Below are 22,182 nucleotides of genomic sequence, written 5' to 3' on the forward strand. Positions count from 1 at the left end.
CCTGCTTGTGCAACACTGCTGTTAAACAAAACCAACAAGCAGAAAGAAACAAGGACTTTTAAGATAGTCCCCAAGGTCTAACACCACTAAGCACTCTGTGATCTTGTGTGGGGACAAGGAGCCTTGAACAGACCACATTCCTGTGCCTGGTGCCAGGGTCCTTTGGCATTATCATCTTACACAGGGAGAAGCAAGAATGTCCTTATAATCCAAGGCCTGGGCTCTCCTTCCTTGATCCCTGTGGGGTAAGAAACCTGAGGACAGAATGAGCCTGCCAGTCATGGCTGAGAGATGAGACCAGAGCTACAGATCCTGCTGGAGATGATCTCAGGAACTCTATCAGGTCAAGCGACCTCAGCTGATCTGCCTGACCCTGGGTTTTTCTGTTGATCCTGATCAAGGAAACCGTATTATTAATCATGCTATTCAGCAGACACCATTCCATTGCTTATTATTATTATTATTATTATTATTATTTGGTTTTTTTGGCAGGGTTTCTCTGTGTAACTTTGTAGACCAGGCTGGCCTTGAACTCACAGGGATCCACCTGCCTCTGCCTCCCAAGCACTGGGACTAAAGACCTGTGCCACCAACACCCGGCTCCATTGCTTATTATCACAACCCAGTTCCACACCTCCTGAGTACCCCCATGTGCCACACAGTACCAAGTCCCTTACATACATCCGCTCCCCTCTTCAGGCTTTGGAAGGAGGTGACAGTCTTATCTCCGTGTAATGAGTAAAGAGCCTCTAGAGGGAGGAAATAATTTGTTAAAGTCACAAACACATTAGGTTTGGGGACTCAGAAAAACTGTCCATCCAGACACGCACCAAAATCATGTCTGCCTCCTGTGTGCTGCCCTTCAGAGCTCAGGCTGTGGCTGATGGCAGGAGGGTGCTGAGGCTTTTGAGGACTGCATCCCAAGGTGGGTTAGTTAAAGGCCCTTTGTCCCCCGTCTCTCCCTGTCTCGCTAGAGCATCCCATGCTCATGCTTCCCTTGCCCTACCCAATGATCCTGGGTAGCTGACTTTCCTCCAGACTCACTAAGCTTTCTTAGACCATGTGGTAAACATGGCTTTTGTGCTCCCCCTGCTGCTATGGCTCCCCCTTCATTCTTTCAGAAAGACCTATCTTTTAGGAATAGATTGCACTGGTAAATATTGTTATGCAGAGATCAAGTTTAGTTATCAGTTTGGGTTGACAGAATGGGCAGGCAGTTACCCCTGAGAACCCATTCACTTATTTCTCAGTATTAATGTCTAAAATGTGCCCCGACCCCCCGACTCTGCTAGTCACAGAAAGTTGACTGACACTTTGTGGGTCTTCTGACTAAGCAGCTGATTGCCAAACTATGAGTGAGGGACATCTTTTGCTTACTGGGAAACTCATTGTCACCCACATACTAAGCTCCTACCCTGGATCCTTGCATTTGCTGTTTTTTATGCCTGGAATGTCCTGAGATTTTCTCAACTGGTATCTTCTGTGGTACAGATTGCAACTCAATTCCTTTCTCATCAGAGACTTTCATCAGCATCTCAGTGTCATTCTGCTACTTAGTTATCATGTCCCTTTGCTTCATTCACTTCACTTTCCGGAGATACTGTTGTTATTTGTAGGCTTGGTCATCCCATCTCAAGCAATTACAAACCCCACAGGAAAACAGTCTTACAGTCTTGCTTTTAATTTTCAGAATTTGGAATGCCCCCCCCCGCCCCCAGACACACACACACACACACACACACACACACACACACACACACAGAGAGAGAGAGAGAGAGAGAGACAGAGAGACAGAGAGACAGAGAGACAGAGAGACAGAGAGGATTCTGCAGATACTAAAAGGGGACTCAAGGTGGCTGGGGACATGATCAGGCATGAGGCTCTGGGTTTCTTTCTCCAAATGACAAAGCAACGATGGGCATGAACAGTAACTGCTCTATGAGAAATCTGTGAGAACACTGGATCTGGAGCACAGTGAACTAAAATGATGACCAGGCCGAGTCAGGCCAGAGGGCACCAACAACGATGCTGTAGTAGAAAACGATTTGCACAAGGGGATGGACACCAGTGTGGCCAGGAGCAAGAGTTTACAAAGGCAAGCAGTGAGAGATGAGCCTGCAAAGATAGGCTAGGCCAGCTCAGGGTAGGATCTCAACGCCAGCCTCAGAACGTATTCTCAAAGATGCAGAAGACTAAAACCTCATCCAGCTGCATCTCCATCAAACAGAATTCATCATGTTCCATGCTAGAAGTGTAAGTTCAGTGGCAGAGGGCTTGCCTAGCGTGCACATGATCCAAGATCCGAACCCCAGTGCAGTAAAAGAAAATCTTACTCTGAAAAGAATGAACCTCTGAAATTTTTAGATAACACTATATAATATTCAGACGTCTTTTTTCTGAGTTAAATTTTTAAAAAGGTTTTTTTTGTGTACAGGGGACTGAGAAGGCTCTGAGGAGCAGAGCTCTTCCCCGGGGACCCTATGTGCAGGGCGCTCACGACACAGGCAGGCATAGCACATTTAATCAGATTTGGTACAGACTGTAAATCTGCTGGCAGTGCTGGGACTTCACAAAAAGCGTGTTACGGAGGAGATCTGCTCTTAGGAAGACCGGTTCTGCCATTAAAACACTTGAAAGCAGACCCAAAGGGGGCAACTACAAGCCTCTATCCTGCAAGCATTTGGGAAAAGTGCAAGGAATATTGATTGGTATTTTAGGAGTGGAAGGAGGCTCTTGCTTCTTTAAAAATGCATAAGCAAAGTCACTAAAAAACCATCTGTGTTAATGGCAAGGTGGAAACAGGGCGGCTCTGTGTGAGGGAGAGTGACACTGCAGAAGTTTTAAAAGGACCCCATGATGTCTAAAAGTAGACAAGAAACGCTGGAAGTGTCCTTAGCCCAGATCAGCTTCTGTTTGTGGCTCCACAGGCCATTTGCTACATCCACTCACTCCTCAAGGATCAGCTGCTCCCTTCCAAGTATTAAGATGTCAGCGAAAATCTACCTTCTGGGGAAATTCAATCTGGGGAGAGGAGCTGCTGACACTCGTAAAAATAGCTCTCAGCCCCTGTGAAAGAGTAGAGCTGTGTGTGTGTGATCCTCAGGACTTTGTGTTCAGATGCACCCGGCCTGGGGTCAGGAAGTCAGAGGGGGCTAGGGCTGGGCTTCAGGGACTCTTGCAACTCCCAGAAATTCAACAGCATCAACAACAAAAACTCAGGTCTTTACAGAAAATTTAGGAGAAATCTTTCACCAGAATTTGAGATGTTTCACACGTCCCCATCCCAAAATTAAGAACCATCGTCTTAGTGTATAATGGCCTTAGTGTATAATGTCCTCTCTTAAAAAATAATTTTTCATTGGCCAAGAAATATTTAAATACATATCATGTATTCTCTCTCTCTAGTTGGAGCTCAATAGGTAGGCCAGACTGGCTTTGAACTCACGGAGATCTGCCTGCCTCTGACTCCCAAGTACTGATATATAAATGTATGTACCACCACTTCTGGAGCGTGAATACATAGGTTTAAGAAAAACCTTAAGCTGTCCGCTTAAGCACCTTAAGGGTTGGTGCTGCACGCCTTTAATCCCAGCACTCGGGAGGCAGAGGCAGGCGGATCTCTGTGAGTTCGAGACCAGCCTGGTCTACAGAGAGAGTTCCAGGACAGATAAGGCTCTTTACCCATCCCTCCAGTTTAGAGCTGTTCTTATCTTTAAGTACATTTTCATAATTATGCACACACGCAGAAACTACAGAGTATTTATGTATGTGCTGGTAAATTTCAATGGTGCTGTGTGTGTGTCTGAACTTGTAGTTGTACCCCACAAAGTCTAAATGCTACTTCCACATCCTACATAAGAGCCCATTCATCTCTTTTCAGCTGCTGCATGGCCCCCCCAGGCAGGCTGTGGTCAGTGGACAGCCACACCTCTACAGAAGAACACTTAGTTTCTTCTAGTTTTCCACCACCTGAGCTGCAACATGAGATGAGCACAATTGCACAGGTCTCTGTCTGTGTTTCTCTAGATTGGTCACATGATGTGCATTACATTTAAAAATAAATAAAAGTATAATTACACCATTTTTCTCTTTCTCTTTCTTCCTGCCAACCCCTTCCATGTATCCTCTCTCAGACTTTCTCTCAAACTCATGGCCTTTGGCCTCTTTTTATTTAGATATATCACATATTCATATTTTTATTTTGCAATTAAATGTTTTTCATGTAATATATGTTGCTTATGTCTTTCCCTTTCTAAACTCCTTCTGGATCCTCCCTACCTCCCTAATTTCCTACCCATGTAGCTTTATGTTCTTTCTCCTTCTTTCAAAAAAGAAAAAAAAAGCCCACAAAACAAAATCAAAACAAATAAGACAAAAACAAAAAAGCCAAGCCAAAATCTGCTTACAGAAAAACCATGGAGTTTGTTTGTGTTGGCCAACTACTCCTAGGCATGGAGCCTTCCTTGGAGTGTAGTTGATACACTCAGTGACATTCTATTATGGTTTCATATGTGTATCAGTCCTGATCTGATCTATGGGTTTCAAAATATATCATCAGGAATCATTTTATTGTCATGTTCCTTTAGCAGAATAATAGTTAGTTTTCCCTCTAGGTCTATGACCTATCTAGTCTCAGGATTTTGGTCACTTTAGTGGTGCCAGTTATGAGTCCCATCTCTTGGAGTGGGCCTTAAATCCATTCAAAAAGTGGTTAGTTACTCCCATAACCTTTGTGTCCCTATTGCACTAGTATGTCTTGCAGTTAGGTGACTGTTGTAGGTTGCAGGGTTTGTAGCTGGGTGACAATGATGATTAACTTTCTCTTCTGGTAGTGTACAAAGAACTTTCTAGCAACATGAATGCTAGTCTGTAGGCGAGAAGCTTCTAGTTAGGCACCAGCTCAATTTCTCTTGAGTTCTATGACGTAAGTAAGAGCTTTCCTCAGCAGTAGGGCCTTATCATTAGGTTATGGATAGTTTTGACAATATCCTGGGATGTTTGGGGGATTCAATGGGGTCCCTTTGGCTAATGACTCAACAAAATGTAACCCATTCGTGGCACTGGAGATGTTACGTGGTAGGATAAGATGTCTAGTTGGGTGGTCAGGAATGGCATTCATTTTGACAATGTAACAGAAAAGGTTTTTTTATGTTTCCTAAATTATGTTTAGGAACATTTTGTTAGTAAGATCAATTTTGGCAGTAACAGCAAGCAAGCTAAAGAGTGAAAAAACTTTAAATATGATAATTTAAATAATGAATGCAAAATAAGGAACATGAATTGGTTTACTATTATAAAGCATAACTCCCTCTAAAAATAATAGTTCCTATGTGTTACTTGAATAATTACCCTTACATTGTCAATAAATATCTGGGACATAATTCTTGTTTTCTGTACTCTCAGTTCTAATAAAATTTATTGCCTTTAAAAAAAGATGTCTAGTTGGGACATTGTCTCTCCTACTATTTGATGACTACATTTATGTTTTATATACGTGTATATTTTAAGAAGCTTCTACAGTTGGTTTCAATATGGTTTTAGTGTTAGTTGTCCCTTACATATTGTCTCTTTTACCCTTTTCTCCAATCTCACTATTTAATTCTCTTCCCAGTCTCCATTTTATCTCTCCATAACATTATATCTGATTTCCTTTCTTTGGGAGACCCTGTCCTGCCCCATGATCCCTTACTGGCTACCTAACCTCTGTGGTTAGAAGAAGAGTCCCTTCAACATTTTCCCTGAGGATTTTACCTAGAAACACAGTCATATAAGCTTACACAAGAGAAGGTAAGACAGGAAAGAAAGAAGCAAGAAAAGAAGAAAGGGAGGGAGGGAAAAGGGAGGAAAGAAGGAAGAAGCAAGAAAGGTTCGGATTTGTCTAAAATGTTTATGCTATGTCGTTTCTGAAGCAACCCACTTGGGTTCTCAGCTTGATTCTGAGGTTCACCAGCTACAGAATGCTTAGTGGTAGTGACTAAGCTTCTGTTTGTTCTTCTGTGAAATGAACTTTACTATCACTGCCTGAGAGACATGTGTGCATGCATATCTGTGTGTGTGTGTGTGTGTGTCTGTCTGTCTGTCTGTCTGTCTGTAATACACATTAGGTGCTACAAGTCCAGTAGCACTAGTGAGTTTACCCTCAGACCCCTCCCACTTTGTGACTCATTGGAGCCTTCTCCTGGCTCCACTGATAGACTGATTCTACTTTTACTCTTCTTGTAGGACAACAAAATCTTTCCCAGGCCTCCCAATCAAATCTTCAAATGATCTTAAAATTTAAATTTCCCAAGTTGCTTCGTGTTTACGCCACTGTACAGGAACTTGTTTAGAAATGATGCAGTAAAAAAATCTTTACTCTCAAGTAACTTGGGGAGGCAGGAGGGTTGTTAGTGTCATGTGGCAAACATTGGGGTTTGTTAAATAGGTGGGTCTTGTGCTGATGACAGAGAAAGAGAAAGAGAGAGAGAGAGAGAGAGAGAGAGAGAGAGAGAGAGAGAGAGAGAGAGAGAGAGAGAGAGAGAGAGAGAGAAATCGCATAGCAGGTAGGAGAACAGCATCAACAAAACAAACCACGGTCCATGGTAGTGGAAAGGTGTGAGAAGGACGACAGCTCACAACCAAGGACTAAGAAGTTTTAAAATTTAGACATTCTCAATTTCTCAAATCAGGGTGATGCCTAGACAGTGGCAGAATTGTTCGAGTCAGGAGAGTTCAGGATTTCCAGGGTTGTGGTCCTGTTTTAAGAAGGGCAACATTCTCAGATGCCATTTCAGGAGCTAGTTTTTTTTAAAGTCTTCTGTCTACTTATTATATGACATTTCATAGTGGGGTCTCTATTCAGGTGCTCTTTGTACTCGGACCCACCAGCTACACCAGCATGGAGGATATTTGGTTTGAAAGTAGAATCTCAGCTTTAGGCTTTCAGAGCAATGATTGGGTTCATTTCTATTCCATCACTGTTTCCGTGCAGAGTTTTACGACAGTTTACGAGTTTTCTGAAACAAAGCTGGGAATTGGCTCGCTAACTCTATCTCCCAATAAGGGTCCTAAAGATTCTAGGGCTGTGTTCAAAGGTGTAACCAAGTGTCACTAGGCTTGTAAAGCTCTGAGACCATCATTTCCTCTTTGAGAACTGGTTTGTAACTGTGCCTTCTAGGCTGTCTCAGACGGAGGCAATAGTAGCTCCTATGTTCTCCATAAGAAACTTGTGTATGAAGTGTACACACATGTCAGAGAGAGGACTGAACACTCAAAACATCCATGAGGTATCAAATGCCAAGTCTGTGTGCTAAGTGAACTATTCTCCCATATTCAATGTTCTGGCATATCTCATGGCCATGACCTTGGCAGGGATCTACCTTCTCATAAGGCAGTGATTCTTAATCAGGAGACATTCCCTTCCCCATCTGACACTGACAATGTCTGGAGGTGTTTGTGGTTGTCACATCTCAGGGGAGTAGGCTGCTACTGAAGAGAAAGGCTGGAGCCACCATTAAATTTTCTACAAGGCAGGTTTACCCCACAACTGAGTCTGCACATCAGAGGACAAGAAGGCCTGGAAGAGGGGAGAGCAGGGGGACTTGGTGTCTCTAGTGTAGAATTTTGTTTAAAATGCAGTTAAAAAGATGTTGTAATGTATCTCAATTGCTACCCCCTGTCAATCTGTTGACAGCTCATTATCCTTGGGAACTGGTGATTTACAGTTCAGGACTTGACATGGACAGTCATCAGGTATCCATACACAGGAATTAATTTTAGAGATTCATGTTTCTTATTTCACTGTGTAGCATTTCATTTTTCAGGCTTACACTGCTGACTCAATATATTTTCTTATTTTATATCTGTGTCTTCAAAGCTGTCAGTAACGTTGACACTGAGTGAAGCTGATGTGAACTCGGTTAATGTATTCTGTAAGTTCACAGGCGGTTCTCTGCTCTGTCCCTGCAGGAAGTGGGCTAAGACTGGTCTGCTCACACAGGTATTTACTTAAATAGCTGCAAGCAAAACAGAGGGAGTAAAGACAGCAGAGCTGACCACTCCCATCAGCAGATGCATTGGATATTGTCTGTAAGAAATGGACCGGGTGTGATGGTGATGCATCCCTGTCATTCAGAGCTTGAGAGGCTGAGGCAGGAGGATCATGAGTGGAAGGCCACCCTTGACCATGGAGCAAGATTCTGTATACAAAACAATGGAGGAAAGGAAGGGAAGACAAAGGAAAGAAAAAAAAACCCAATAGTTATGTATTGAGATAAAACAATTCCAGAAAATGGATTTTTTCTATTTCCTTAGAAGGCTAAAGAATTTCGCAACTGACTTTTTCTATGCCAAGTGCACATTAAGAGCACCAGGCTGAGGAGCAGTCTTTACCTGCATGGAGACCACCAAGGCTTTTTGTTAAATACAGACTCTGGTCCAGTGCCTGGAAGTAGGACCCTGTTCTCTGTGAAGCTGACGTTGCCCACTTGTGGACTGCCTTTAAGCACAGTAGACTTTAGACATCTCCAAGCAGTATCTGGGGAGATCTTGTTGCTATTTAAAATCTGTAGGGTCACAATATTAGTACTTAGAGGTTAGAAATCACTTACACTCCTTGAATGCAATAGGATGGAAATCACAGGTGTTTTTGTTTGATTGGGTTTTCTTTGTTTTGTTTTTAGGATATAGAAAAGGGAAACATTTAAGTCAATGGAAAAGGAATAAAGAATGGTTGTAGGTTGTCTTAGTTAGGATTCCCATTGCTGTGATAAAATACTGTGACCAAAAGCAAGGAGGAAAGGGTTTATTTCATTTTACAGCTTGAACTTCATCACCTAGGGAAGTCAGGGCAGGAGCTCAAGGAAAGAACTGGAGTCAGGAACTGATGCAGAGGCCATGAAGGAGTGCTGTTTACTGGCTTGGTCCTCATGGATTTCTCAGCTTGCTTTCCTGTAGCACCCAGAATCACCAGTTCAGGGATGACACCACCCACAATGACCAGGGTTTTCCCACATCAGTCATCAATCAAGAAAATGCACCAAAGACTTGCCCATAGGCCAATCTGATGGGGCCATTTACTCAGTTAGGGGTCTCTCTTCCAAAATGATTCTAACATGTCAAGTGGACATAAAATTATCTAGTACAAAGATAATGCTGACAGGTATTTATTTTGATTGGGAAGACATCCCTTGTTCAAAATGAATCTCATTTTTTTTGCTTTGAAAAGATAAAATAACATTTTATTGTCAAACAGTGAGAAGTCCATTGACATCAGGAATCAGCAGAACGGAACACTGTTCCAGCGGCTGGACCATCATCTTGGAGAGCCAGGCAGTCCCTGTCGGACCCAGCATGAAGTGCATCAGGCTCCTCTATATTCCGAAAGGCCATAGGTGCAAGGTATGAGAAACAGGGAAGGGCTATCAGGGAGGCCTCATTGGGGGCTTTGAGGGCAAACATCTTAGGCTAGCTCAAGGTATTCATTCCATTCTTTGAACAATGCATATCTCTCATACACATGTAGGTATCTCATCATACTAGCAAGTATTTGAAAAGTTCAGTAGTAGCATCATTGAGAAAAACATTTTTCCTAACTGGTCACAGTGGTGCAAAAGTTTCAACACTCTTTCCCCATTATCATCACCCCAAATCTGGACACTACAAGGACGTCCTTCAAAAACTGAATAAAGAAACAAACCGTTTTGTACCCGTTAAACAGAACCTTACGAAGCAATAAAAGAGCTACCAAAGCATGAAGATTAAATGCAAATCAGTTTGAAAAGGCTGCACATTGTTTGTTTCCAATTATGTGACTTTTTAAAAATAAGAAACAAAACTTTAGAGATAGTGGGAGAAAAAAAATCAGTGCTTACCAGGAGCCCAATGGAGTGTGGTGGATAGGTGAAATGAAAAATGTGGGTGGGGAGAGGGCGGGGATCAGACCAGGAAAACTATTTGTATAATACTCTAATGGTAAATAAATAGCACTTTGTCATTTGTCAAAACCCATTGTATTTACATCACAAGTAGAACGTTCATGCATTCAACTTAGAAGAATTATAGGTTAGTATGCCCAGTAGAGGCACACAGATTAGTATACACACATGCATTCTTTGCTCTGTCAGCCGAGGAGTTCTCCTAAATAACTGTCCATTAGCAGTGAGCACATCTAGTGTCCAGATAGCAGTTTCTAAAACCATGCCTAGTAAAGACAACCAGGGATCCCTGAAACAACACATAGATCCAACGGAGAAGGGCAGTATGCAAGAGAAGCTTGGAGCATCTCACAAGGTCAGAAAGTCTGAGGAAACTAACAAAGAAATAAATGATCCTCAATAAAAGCAATGCTGTGTCACAGAAGCCAATTGAAAGGCCTCCTAAAGGCCAAGGTTGGGACAATCTGAGTAACAAAATAAACACATCCAAAGTATAAAATGAATGCCCACAAATATGCTCTGATTCGAACAAATAACTGTGGTAAGAGGCAAATTTCCATATAGAAGGATTCCATACAGTCTATACAGATGTTCTGTCTCCCGGATGGGGAGTGTAACTTGCACTCCTTCAGCTGTGGTCTGCCTATCAATTTCCCGCTAACAGTAGAGCACAGAAGGACAGGAGCAGTCATGGTGGGCTCGACCAACCCAGTAAACACTCCAGTGGCTAGATGATTCAAGTCAACATTAACAGTCACAAGTCCTTGGATGTTAGGTGGTGATAGGAATGGCGATATCTTGGAAAGCTTCATACTCCAAAGCTACAATTAGACATGAGTCTCAGGTGATGGGGGAATGTCCTGTGAAATACAACAAGCAGACACTGTCAAAACTGGAGAGTTTTATCAAAACAAGAGATGTCTAGGAGCCTGATGACACCTAATAACTGAATACAGCATGGAATCCCAGAACAGAAAGTGATAATTAGCCAAAAGTTAATGAACTTATAAACTCAAGGATTGGCAGGCATGCGCTATGGACTTTACTAACAAATATGGACCATTTGCTAATAAATATGACATTTCCAACAATAAGAAATCTATAACCTTAATTGCTTATCAGCCTTTTGACTAAGATCAAGTGTAGAAATGTACCATAATAATATTGTGCTACTAATGGGAAAATGATTATTCCCTGCTTTTAAGTGAATCTAAAACTTATGAAGACTATAGCCTTTAATAAATAAATCATGTTGAATTTGAAAGCCTTAAGAAGTTAAATAACATGTTGCTATATAAGGAAGTAACCCATGGTGCTTTGAACTCCACCTATATGGAGGAGTCCAAATTTATAAGTAGTGACTTTCTTCCTTTAGCCTGTCAAGAAGATGAAATGATGGCATTACACTAGGCAATGAAAAACTAATCGCCTTCAGTCCCTTCCCACTCAGAAGTCAGTAGACAGCATCAGTACCACAATCCCTACAGTCTTTTATCTGTCAATCAGAAGCTGCACTTCTGTAAGTTTTTAAGTCTGACTATGTCAGAGTCATTTGTCATTTGGCAGCTGTGGCTGACCTGCTAAGACTTGGCATGTGGACAGCCATAGAGGTGCTGAGGGAGTGTTCTGGGAAGTCTAGCTCCTACATCTCAGCAAGTTTGCTGGTGATGTCAAGTTTCCATATTTTCAGCAGCTTCTTTGAAACAAATCCTTAAATGCTCTTAGGTACAGGCAGAGGAGAACGAGCAGCAGACTTGCTTCCTCTTTAACATACAGATGCAGTTATATTTATTAGGGTTTATCATTTCTTCCATAAGACATGGAAATGTAAGGCTAACGTTTGCAAAAGCATGTGACCTGCCCAGTTGCTTTATATAAATGTACAGAGTGGAAAATAAAAAAACCTGAGATTAAAGAAATAAAATAGCCCAAGGGAATGAAAGTGTGCCTTCCAACATACTGAAACATGGGTGGCACTAGTGTTCGGCCCTTTCAGTTTCATAGTGTAACTCAAAAGGAAACCACTTCTAAATGACTCTTCTCAAAGTACTGCTCACACTCCCAAAATGAAAAGTATAATCCCATCCTGATTATTGCAAACATACATGCTTTCGAATGGTTTCATCTCATTTAAGGAGTGAACTTTGTTAAGCTAAAGAGTTTATGCTCAAACTAGCGAAGAATCAAAGTAAAGAGTTCTCAAATGAGACTGCTGGCAATTCTCCCACATCCCCCTTTAAGTGCAGTCACAGAGGCCTGCATATCTGAGTGGTGTTTGTGGAAAGCTGTGACAGTGAACTTCCTTGCAGAAGGCTGTGGGGCTACTCCACCCCTCTCCACTCACCATCACTCCAGGGGTGATGCTGGCCTTTGAGGTTAAGCTTTGCTTCTCCTAATGCAAATCATCCAATCTTCAAGGACATAGAGACATCAGATATTTGCATTTCTTGCAGTTATAACTGGGAAATCCCTCAAAGTGTCCTTGGGGGGCTGTAAGACAAGTATCTTTAAATTCATTTTCAAAATCCATTCAATATTAAAATGTTGGGGGTATTCATAGTGTACCTGAATCTCCCAGTGATGAAAGATAACACTGCTTTCCCATTTCAAACTCAGTCACAATGAATCGTGTGTGTGTGTGTGTGTGTGTGTGTGTGTGTGTGTGTGTGTATGGTATATGTGCATATTATTCACCTGTGCAATTAGGTAACTATTTGGCATACATGTGCAAATTTGACTAAATTAAACTTCTAGAAGTAGATCTGCTCACCCAACTGATGTGTGCATTTTCCATGTTGGTAGACACTCTGAAGTAGCCCTCTTACAGATGTGTCTTGGGTTTATATCTCCACCCACACCACGTGAGAATCCCCGACCACTGGTGTTTTTATAAACTAGAAGCATGGGCCACAGAGATAGCCCACACCTGGAAGATCTATCCCAATCCCCTCAGCAGATGAAAATCCTATTTCTGAGGGAGCAGCCACTCTGTTTACTTCAAGGTCGCTATGTGACAAATGTGTCCCCAGCTCAAGTTTACAAGTTCCAGATGAAGGTGGTTTGTCTTTCAACACAAACCATCTTTCACCAGGCTGACCTCGAGCTTCCCAGGACAACACTCTCCTCAGCACTCTGTACTTTGGATGTGCCCACCCAAGTCAGGGATAGAGATGCTAGAAAGCTCAGAAGTAAAGACAGTAAAGACATTTTTCTCTTGTTATTAGCAGATACCTTTCATTTCTTAGGCTGACTCGCTTCTCTTTCATATGAACCAGGGTAACACTGGAACAGTGTCATTTTACCTGAACTATTTTAAGTCCTTGGCTAAGGCCTTTATGTTTTAATGAATTTATTGATAAAGAAGAACTATGTTTATTCCTAGCAAAATGATCATTTAATGGAATCATCACTAGTAAATAACAAAATATGCAACACCAGAATTCTTATGTGTTACTTCTGGGACAACTTGACACAAGAGACTATTTCTTGAAATTGATCAAACATACGGACTCACTTTGGTGTAAGGAGGGTTCTCCCTTCAGTTCTCAGACTCAGACTTAAGTGGACGACACAAGGGCCTTAATTTTTCTTGGCAGAGTGACCTATTCACAAGTCAGGAACCAAGCTCTTGGCTGCTCTGTGGCTCAGTAAACTGGTAGAAGATGCCCGGTACTCAGCCACCTCTTTCATTTTCCATGGCAGCTATTTGATGGCCAAAATTCTACAGGCAAGGAGAGGGCAGGTGGGTCCACTGGAAGCTAGTTTCTCTGCTTCCTCTCCCCTTTCTGTTCATCCTGCTTCCCTTGACCTTAGCACTCCTTTCAACCATTTACAGTATCCTAGGTTCTGTCACATCCCAAAGACCACCTCTCCTCAGATTCACTCTCTCTGCTGACTTCCCAGGCCAGCCACCGGCATCCTCTCTCCTAAAGCCTGCGCTGTTCTCCCTGCCCACTGGCCTCCTCCTTCTAATTTCTTCAGCCTTAACTCCTCCTCCATCGTTTACCAGGTCTCCAATCACCAGTCACCCTCACACTTTTCCACTAAGAGAAGCACATTTGCAACTTTCCTTGGCCTCCACCTGTCAGTAACCTCCAACATGGGGCTTGCAAATCTCTGTGTTTCCTTAGTGCAGACTAATGATGTAATTTGACCATTGCTGTAGCCACAGACTTTCCCCATTGAAAGACTTCATTTCCAACAGTCCTTTTGGGCAGAGAGAAACAAGGGTCAAAGGCCATCTGTAATATTTCAGGTATCCGGAATAAAAATTTAAATGGAGACAAAAGTAATAGATTTGAGGTAGCGGTACCTAGCAGGTTCAAGGTCTTGGATGTAGACTTCAATACTGCAGGGAAAAAAGCAGCACATTTAAAATACTGAGCTTACACCTTCTTATATGGGAAGGAAAAGGGACTATATTCAAACCATCTTTAATGGAAAAAAAACTCATTTGAAGGCTTGGGATATAGCTTAGTGGGAGAGTGCTTATCTAGCAGGTTCAAGGCCCTGGGTTTGATTCTTAGTACAATGAGAAAAAAAAAGAGAAACACTAGTTTTTAAGAATCAAAAGCAAGACCATCTCTATATTTAAAGTGTTTCCTTGTGTAAATTTTTTTCTATCATAATTTAAAAGCTTAAGCTGTCATTGCCCCTGGCACAGTCATTTCTTGGGGAATGTAGACACCATTCATGATGATGATGAGGTTGTAATGAGAAAGTTATTTATTTGCAAACTGTATAACCCAGTTCAGAAAAAGAGGGTAGATTTCTCACAGCAATTCAAAACACAACTACCTGAGGTTGGAGGAATAGCTTAGTCCGTAGAGTGTTTATTTAGCATGCAGGGAGTCCTGGATTCAATTCTCAGCACCACATAAACTGGGTGTGGTGGTGCACACATGTGCTCCCAGCACTTGGGTGGTATAAGCAAGAAGATCAGAAGTTCAAGGCTATCCTCAGCTACCTAGAGAATCGAAGGATAGCCTAGACCACACGAGGCCTTGTCTCAACAACAAATCAAACAACAACCCCCACAGGACTACTATCTGAACTAGCACCCTTGTTTCTGAGTGTTTATCCAAGAGAAATGAAATCAAGACCTTGAAGAGATCTTTGCATTTACACGGTTTATTGTAGTACTGTTCACAATAACCAAGAGGTGGAAACAACAGGTCCACTGTTCAGTAAATAAAAAAAGAAAAGAAAATGTGATATACATGCACACACACACACACACACACACACACACACGAGCGCGAGCGCGCGCGCACGTGTGTGAGTATTCTTCAGTACTAGCAAGAAAGTAGTCTGCTATGTGTGAAGGGTAAAGCAAACTAGTTGCAAAAGGACACATAGAGTGTAATCTTACTTATGTGTCAAAGCCATAGAGATAAGATTGTAAGGGCTGGAGTTACATAACAAGTAGACTCTAGAAGTGTGCTTTATCACATTGTATCTGCAGCTAATAATGATGCACCGTGCAGTCAAATACAACTTTCCTATGTTCTCATCACAAGTAAAAGCACACAAAGATTGACTTTCAGCAGACTTCTTTGGCTGCTGCTGACACCTAAGAAAACAGCAAACCAGTGTTTGCTGTTTCTTATAGACACATGGTAGAGTGAGCATGGTCACTGACTGATAGGGACACACATCTCACCCCAGGAGATAATGCATGATCGCAGGTAGCAGGGAATGGAACTGAAATGCTGGATCACTTGGAAACAGGTAAGCCAATGGCAATCACTTTTCTAGTCATTTCTCCCAGAAGAGGTTGAGAATAAGTAAGAAGCCAAGGGATGCTTGAAGAGTGCCCACACTACCTCAGGCTGGACCTCTGCCTCTCATTTAATAAGCAACACCAGCCAGCTGGAGCAACCACCATCACCATCTTCCAGTCTCCCCTCCTTTTGCCCTGGTATCACCTTCCCATCCCTGCTCCCACCTATTCCTGGTTCTTTCAGTTGGAGAACTGGCTCATCCTTACTCCAGAAAAAAAGAAAACAAAACCAAACTGGAAAACCATAGCTCTCCATTAATGTTTAAAAGCACACTTGCTACTCCCATGGGCACAAGTTACATAAACATGCATATACTGCTTGAATCTATGTATGTACATGCATACAGGTAGCTATTATACCTGCTTTGCTATGTAAATATAATTAGAATAATGAACCAAACCTACCAATGTGGTATAAAATACAGAGTATCTGGCGCTATTAGTATAAATGGAGTTAAAAAAAAAGAGCACACCAATTTCTTCTGTGATAATCGCCTTTACAAAGCAAACCCCCTAGGAACATGTTAGTGGACAAGCACTGCCCAGGGTGTGTGCTTAGGATCCTGAATCAAATTACTGAGGGACGGCCCCACTTATTTGCTACATGATATTCAGCTCCTCTGCCCACTCACTGCTGCTTAGTAAAGATTCACAGCCTCTGCTTCTCACCAATTTGCCAGTTCATTTCACAGAATCTGCTGATGGACCAAAAGATGCTAATAATTTTCATGGGCGGCTCAGATTTTTGCTTAAGATTTGGCTTTTGGGAGCAAAAGGGAAAAAAGAAGCCTACCAATTGGTGGAATACAGGACCAAGTTAACAACAGCTCACTCTGAAATTACCATCATGTTATGTCAGAGAAAGACTGCAGTTTTTTTTTTCTTGGTAGCCTTGTCCCTAAAATGCATTAAGCTTAAACATAATTGAGGAGCTGCTGGAGAGGGGGTGGTATTCTGGTTTTGAGCTGGTTGCTGATAGCCTGGATATTTTTAATTGGGTGAAAATTCACCATTATTATTTTATGATGTGCTTACTTTTGGGTATTCGTGCATGTTTCAATAAAGGGTTTAAACATGCACGTGCCGTCTTCTTCATATATAAATACAGAAGACCTGGGAATGTCTGTAAATACACTTTATCAAGTGGTTAAAACCCCAAAATGCTTGCTTCTTGAACCCCCAAAAAGGTAAGTTCAGGAATGTGGCCCTGTGCCTTGGAGGTAAATTTTACTTGTAGGTGCATGTCTGAGCACAAGCAACAGCCAGATCTTTGTAGAAATGATTTCAGATGGCTTCAGGTTCAGGTCCTAATGGGGGTTGGGCTGTGGCTAGGCCTGATAGGAAAAAAAAACTGCTCTGTGACCACAGCAGTCCTCAGGAGACTCTGCTGAGGTCACCAGCTGTGCCTGTCTGTCTCTCAGGCGCTTCAATTTGGGATGTTAGAGCCACAACCTACTAACTAAACCAGATAGCCACCTTCTGTCTTTCTCTCTCCCCCTCTCCCCACCAGGACTTCTCAACTGGGGGGTCTATACCCCGGTTCACCCTGGACCTCTCCCTACTGCCCCCAAGCAGACATGCAATTTAAAACAAACACAGCTTCGTCTTAAGTCAGTGGCGTTTTCTTTGCCTTTGTGGATTGCTTGTCCCTGCACCAGTCAACTCCTCTCCCCTTTCCATTATGTGGGATTTCTGTTGGGGCACCCACACAAGCTAGGGGAAGGTGTCTTTCTTCTTCCTGGTGCCAGGGACACAGCCCTTATCCTTTGTTTTCCTCACACACATCTACCATACAGAATATATAGCACCCAAGGCATGGCAGAAACACCGAAAGCAGAGAGCATTTGAGAGTTATGACCGAGGCTCCAGATGGAGCTTTGCCTCGTGCTGATCTCTCTGCCTTTTCAGTAAACCAACAGACAAGTTTATTGTTTCACCTGCCAGTTGGAATTGCTATTAAACAATCTGATCCACCTGATTTTTTTTCCTGGTAGTGCTGCATCTTGAAGGCAAAGTCTTGTGCATGCTAGGCAAGTGCTCTACCACTGAGCTACACCGCAGCCCTGGAAGGCCTATCAGTACTGAGTAACTGCTCCCTTATCCATTCCTCTTGACATGCCAGGCACGAACCAATTGTTCTTCTGTGTGCCCACTGTCCTTTTGACAAAAACATTTATTCTGTTTTGTATATGTTGTCTGGGTCCATCATTCCTTGGCAGCGATTCTAAAGTTCAAGATGCATTGAAAAGACAAAAGCTCCTTTTCCTTTTTAGAAACTTTGCATTTGGGTGATAGTCTTGATTTAAAAATGATGTAGAGGGCCGGGCGGTGGTGGCGCACGCCTTTAATCCCAGCACTCAGGAGGCAGAGGCAGGCGGATCTCTGTGAGTTCGAGGCCAGGCTGGACCGATAGCCTCCGAAACAATACAGAGAAACCCTGTCTCATAAAAACCAAAAAAAAAAAAAGATGTAGAGGTATTTCTCTCTAGTATTTATGTGATTATTACACTGCAGGGGTACAATGGTGTCTAATTTTGAGATGTTGTCACAAAACTTAAAGGAATATTAGATGAGATAAGTCTACAACCCCAGGCTAATAACCTCTGTGCAACAGATGGCAGGAATTCAATATTTTTGTGGTTTAGGGAGAATGTTTGTATCACACACAGTGTACATTCTTTCATTATCAATATTATACAGTATTCTTTAGAAAGAATCCCTTACTTAATCAAGAACACTCTAGCTCTTCAGTCCACCAGTGGATCTATCCGACTTGCATGCAGGAGCTGGTGCCTTCAGAGTCTTTGAAGAAAATGACCTCATCATTGTCTTGATCTACACTATCACTGGAAAAAGTCAGTGACTCTGCGATGCTATAACGATGGTTATAAAAATTTTCCTAGTCAAAACCATACGACACAATGAGTGGTGCCTGATGCAAACTTTGTCTTTCAGCTAATGATGTCGTGCGATGTTGACTAATCAGTTGTAATAAGTGTACCTCACTAAAAGGAGATGTCAGAGGTAGGAAAACTGGGACCAGGATGAGGGAGCTTAGAGGGATTCACAATTTTCTGCTCAAACTTTCTATAGACATAAAGCTTCCTTTAAAAGTCTACTAATAGAAGCTTTTCGTGATCATGCACATCTGTGATTCCAGTACTCAAGAGCCTGAGGCATAAGAAGCCCAAGTTCAAGGCCAGCCTAGACTATATAGTAAGAACCCATCTCGAAAAACAAAAGTTCAAATAGAACAATGGGGAGATGAGTACGACCAGACTTTGTTACATGTGTACACACATAAAAAAACCCTATAATAAATCCTATTTATTTGCCCAATTGACTGCTTTTGTAATAGTTTTTTTATAACTCTATGTACATTTTTAATTTGAAAAAATGTATATTGGGAAAATTGGCTTATTTTTGGTGAACTGTTCAGTAAGTATGCTGGCAGGCCCTTTGTAATGGGAAATATATTTCATGGAACAGAGTGGAGGTACATCTACTTTTATCCATATAGCTAAAGTCCTCTCTCACAATGTCTGTTTGTTAGTGAGCATCCATTTTTCTTTGTCTGGACATCTGTATGATATTCGAGTTCCCAAGACTCACTTTGGAGGGAGTGTAAGGAAACAGACATAGATATAAGAGAGATGGCTTTTGTATTAAAGGTTGGTATAATTTTCCAAAGGAAAATGGATACTATACATGAAGGAGCTTGGGAAGAAAATACCCATGCCTCAGGGAGTGGGAAAAGTGAACTCTCCCTTGAGAGTCCAAGGTAGCATGGTAGTTGGAGATGCAGATATTGAACCCACTCACTAGTTTGTGGACAGGTGTAGTTGAGGAACTAATGGGATCTCTCCAGGCTTGCATTCTTGTTATAAGCTGGAGGTCATTGTAATACCTGCCCTATACTCCTATGCCAATTATACAAAACCATCCAAGCCAAGTATTCAGTACTATGGTAAGAGTATACTCCTCAAATAAAGGCAGTCACTATTAGCTTTGTATGTGTTATCATAACCCTCTCTTGTAATTCTCCAATAAGGAAGTTTTCACAGATCAAGACAAGCGTGTTGGTTTTGAGGAAACTGGGAGAAAGACAGTGTCCAGTGGTGGAGTAAAAAGGAGTGCTTCCCACTCCTGCTCCATCCTGCAATGAGCAAGGGACTGTTGGCTAGTGAGGGATTCATAGCTCCAAGTTTTAAGTGGAAGTGGTTGCCCAGGGTGAAGCTGGCAGGAAGATTCAGGATGCTGCCAAGGAACTGTTTAGAGGAAACAGATGCAAAGAGAAGCAATGAAATACATCCTACGGTTGAGAGAGTGCTGCTCTTCTCAAGTGGGAGCTGGAAAGCCAGTCAGCCCCTGAGTAGAATAGGAACCATTCCAAGATGTGCTTGTTAAATTTAGGTAGGTTGTATTTCATAGGTAAGAGCAAATAAACTCAAAAGGCAGCACTTAGCATGTCCATGCTCTCTTAGCAAGACCGTTTCAGAGTCTGCTCAGAGCACCTCACCTTGGTCTGCTCCCATTGAGTCAAGAGCCTCCCCTGTCTCTCACCTCTTTACTCTCCCTTGCTGGTCTATACCACTTCTCCAGATTGACTTCTCTATCACACTGCTTCCATGTCCTTTCTCTTCCCTTCTAGACCGTTCCATTTCCTTGCTTTCTGATCCAAGACCAAGGAGTTTTCTTGGGAAGCTGTGGTCTTACAGAGAGGGTCTATGCAAGCTTCTAGATCAATCTCCTCTATAGGACCCTCTAGTAAAGCAAAATACCTCAGCCAACACTTACAAAAGGGCTCTTTCATTTAAGGTTGACAGACTTGAAATATTTGTCTTGAATTATTTCTGCCATTAGTATGCTGTCCGTTTCCTGTGCATGAATCTGGTTTTAGAGCCTCTCAAAAGTTCTACTCCTTTTAAAACTTCTTTGTCCTAATCAAACACTTCTTAAACCATAGTCTACTTTTTCCCCCTAGAGCTGTCTGAGCTTTCAAACACAGTTTTCTGAAGCTGGTCCTTGATGGATCGCATTTCTTTTGAATATGCAGTCTTTAGATGAAGCTCTAAATTTGGGTTCCACACATTTAAGAATTTGTATTATCAGATTAATCAGTAGGAAGAATTAATTGTCCCACTGCTTTTAATGGAAGATCAGGGAGAGAAAGGATCATTTTCTTGACACATAAAAGGACTGTTCAACCATGAGCAATTAGCTAAGAGGAAAGAATTAGCTCAGATTTGAAATATGTCATTTTTCTCGCATTCCTGGAACACAGACAGGGGCTTGTTCCCTGAGCTCAGAACTTGATGTTGGCCTATTTTACCTTCCATTTTTGTCACTAGTGTGTTTGGTTTGATTTTTTGTCTGTCAAAGCATATACTTATAAACTAATATGAAGCTTCAAATTCCTTTATTTTACCTAACCTAAACATAAATCTAAGACCTCAAAGGGAGGGGGGGAGGGAGGTGGAACTGGGATTGACGTGTGAAACAAGCTATTTAAAATTAAAACAAAAAATGATAAAAAAGAACAACAACAAAAAAAGACCTCAAAGGGAAGTGAAGGGAGCCAGTGCCTTCTTCTGCCTTGATTTTATTTGTTTTAACTGCCAAAAGCAAGTCAGAGGAAAATGACTGAGAATTTCTTTTAAAGGTAGTATCTGTTCTCCATCCCAAGGAACAGTTCTGGTCTACCTTGGTTATTAGCTTTTGACTGCAGACAGTCATGGCTTTTACTGATCCTTCTATCTTGACTTCTGTCTCATCACTCCGTACCCAGACACACTTCTCAGCTTGCTTGGAGTGCTGGTCCTGCCTCTTACAAATTGAGTGGCAACTTAGTGAATCCTCTGTGAGCTCCAGAATTCTAGAGAAAGACATCAAAGAGCACAAAGCCTGGTAGAAGGAGAACTAAGGGGAATATGGAGCCCGCTGAACCTGGTATGAGGTGATTTGACTTCAAGTTCAGGTTGCTTCGGTGCTAATGGTATTTCTTTGTATAGGTATTTTTTCATTTCTTCACATTTCTTGCAAAACACACAGCTGACAAAAAGGTCAACACCGAGAGTATGCAGAGTGTCTACCTTTCAATAAGAAAGAAAAAAGAACCCCTTCTTCTCCTTCTCCTTCTCCTTCTCCTTCTCCTTCTCCTTCTCCTCCTCCTCCTCCTCCTCCTCCTCCTCCTCCTCCTTCTTCTTCTTCTTCTTCTTCTTCTTCCTCCTCCTCCTCCTCCTCCTCCTCCTCCTCCTCCTCCTCCTCTTCTCCTCTTCCTCCTTCTTCTCCAAGCCAGGAATTTGTGAATGCATGTACTATCACTAAACCATGCTCTCAGTCCTAACCTAATTTTTAAAAGTAGAGAAAAATCTTCAGTTAGAATTTCTAAAGAAAAGCTCTAACAACATGCTAAAAGATACTCAACATAATGTCATCAAGCAAAAGCAATTTAAAATCATAGCAAGATGTCTCTTTAAGTCTAGC

General features: G+C 42.0%; 2 long non-coding RNA genes across 2 annotated transcripts in view; one reads left to right on the forward strand and one right to left on the reverse strand.

The window, feature by feature from the left end:
• The window catches only part of LOC110340452, a 32,745-nt gene that overhangs the window by 6,682 nt on the left and 3,881 nt on the right, over window positions 1-22,182 (forward strand). The window contains exon 2 of the long non-coding RNA XR_002382271.2: window positions 9,233-9,378. This is a non-coding gene — a long non-coding RNA (uncharacterized LOC110340452). The remainder of the gene's footprint in view (window positions 1-9,232; window positions 9,379-22,182) is intronic.
• On the reverse strand, window positions 9,971-12,765 carry LOC121141369. The gene is made up of 3 exons (XR_005878265.1): window positions 12,685-12,765; window positions 12,259-12,404; window positions 9,971-10,774 (listed from the first exon to the last, which is right to left on the reverse strand). It is a non-coding gene; the product is annotated as an uncharacterized LOC121141369 (long non-coding RNA).

The sequence above is a fragment of the Mesocricetus auratus genome, unplaced genomic scaffold (assembly GCF_017639785.1).
Source record: "Mesocricetus auratus isolate SY011 unplaced genomic scaffold, BCM_Maur_2.0 Super-Scaffold_100007, whole genome shotgun sequence".
Classification (NCBI taxonomy): domain Eukaryota; kingdom Metazoa; phylum Chordata; class Mammalia; order Rodentia; family Cricetidae; genus Mesocricetus; species Mesocricetus auratus.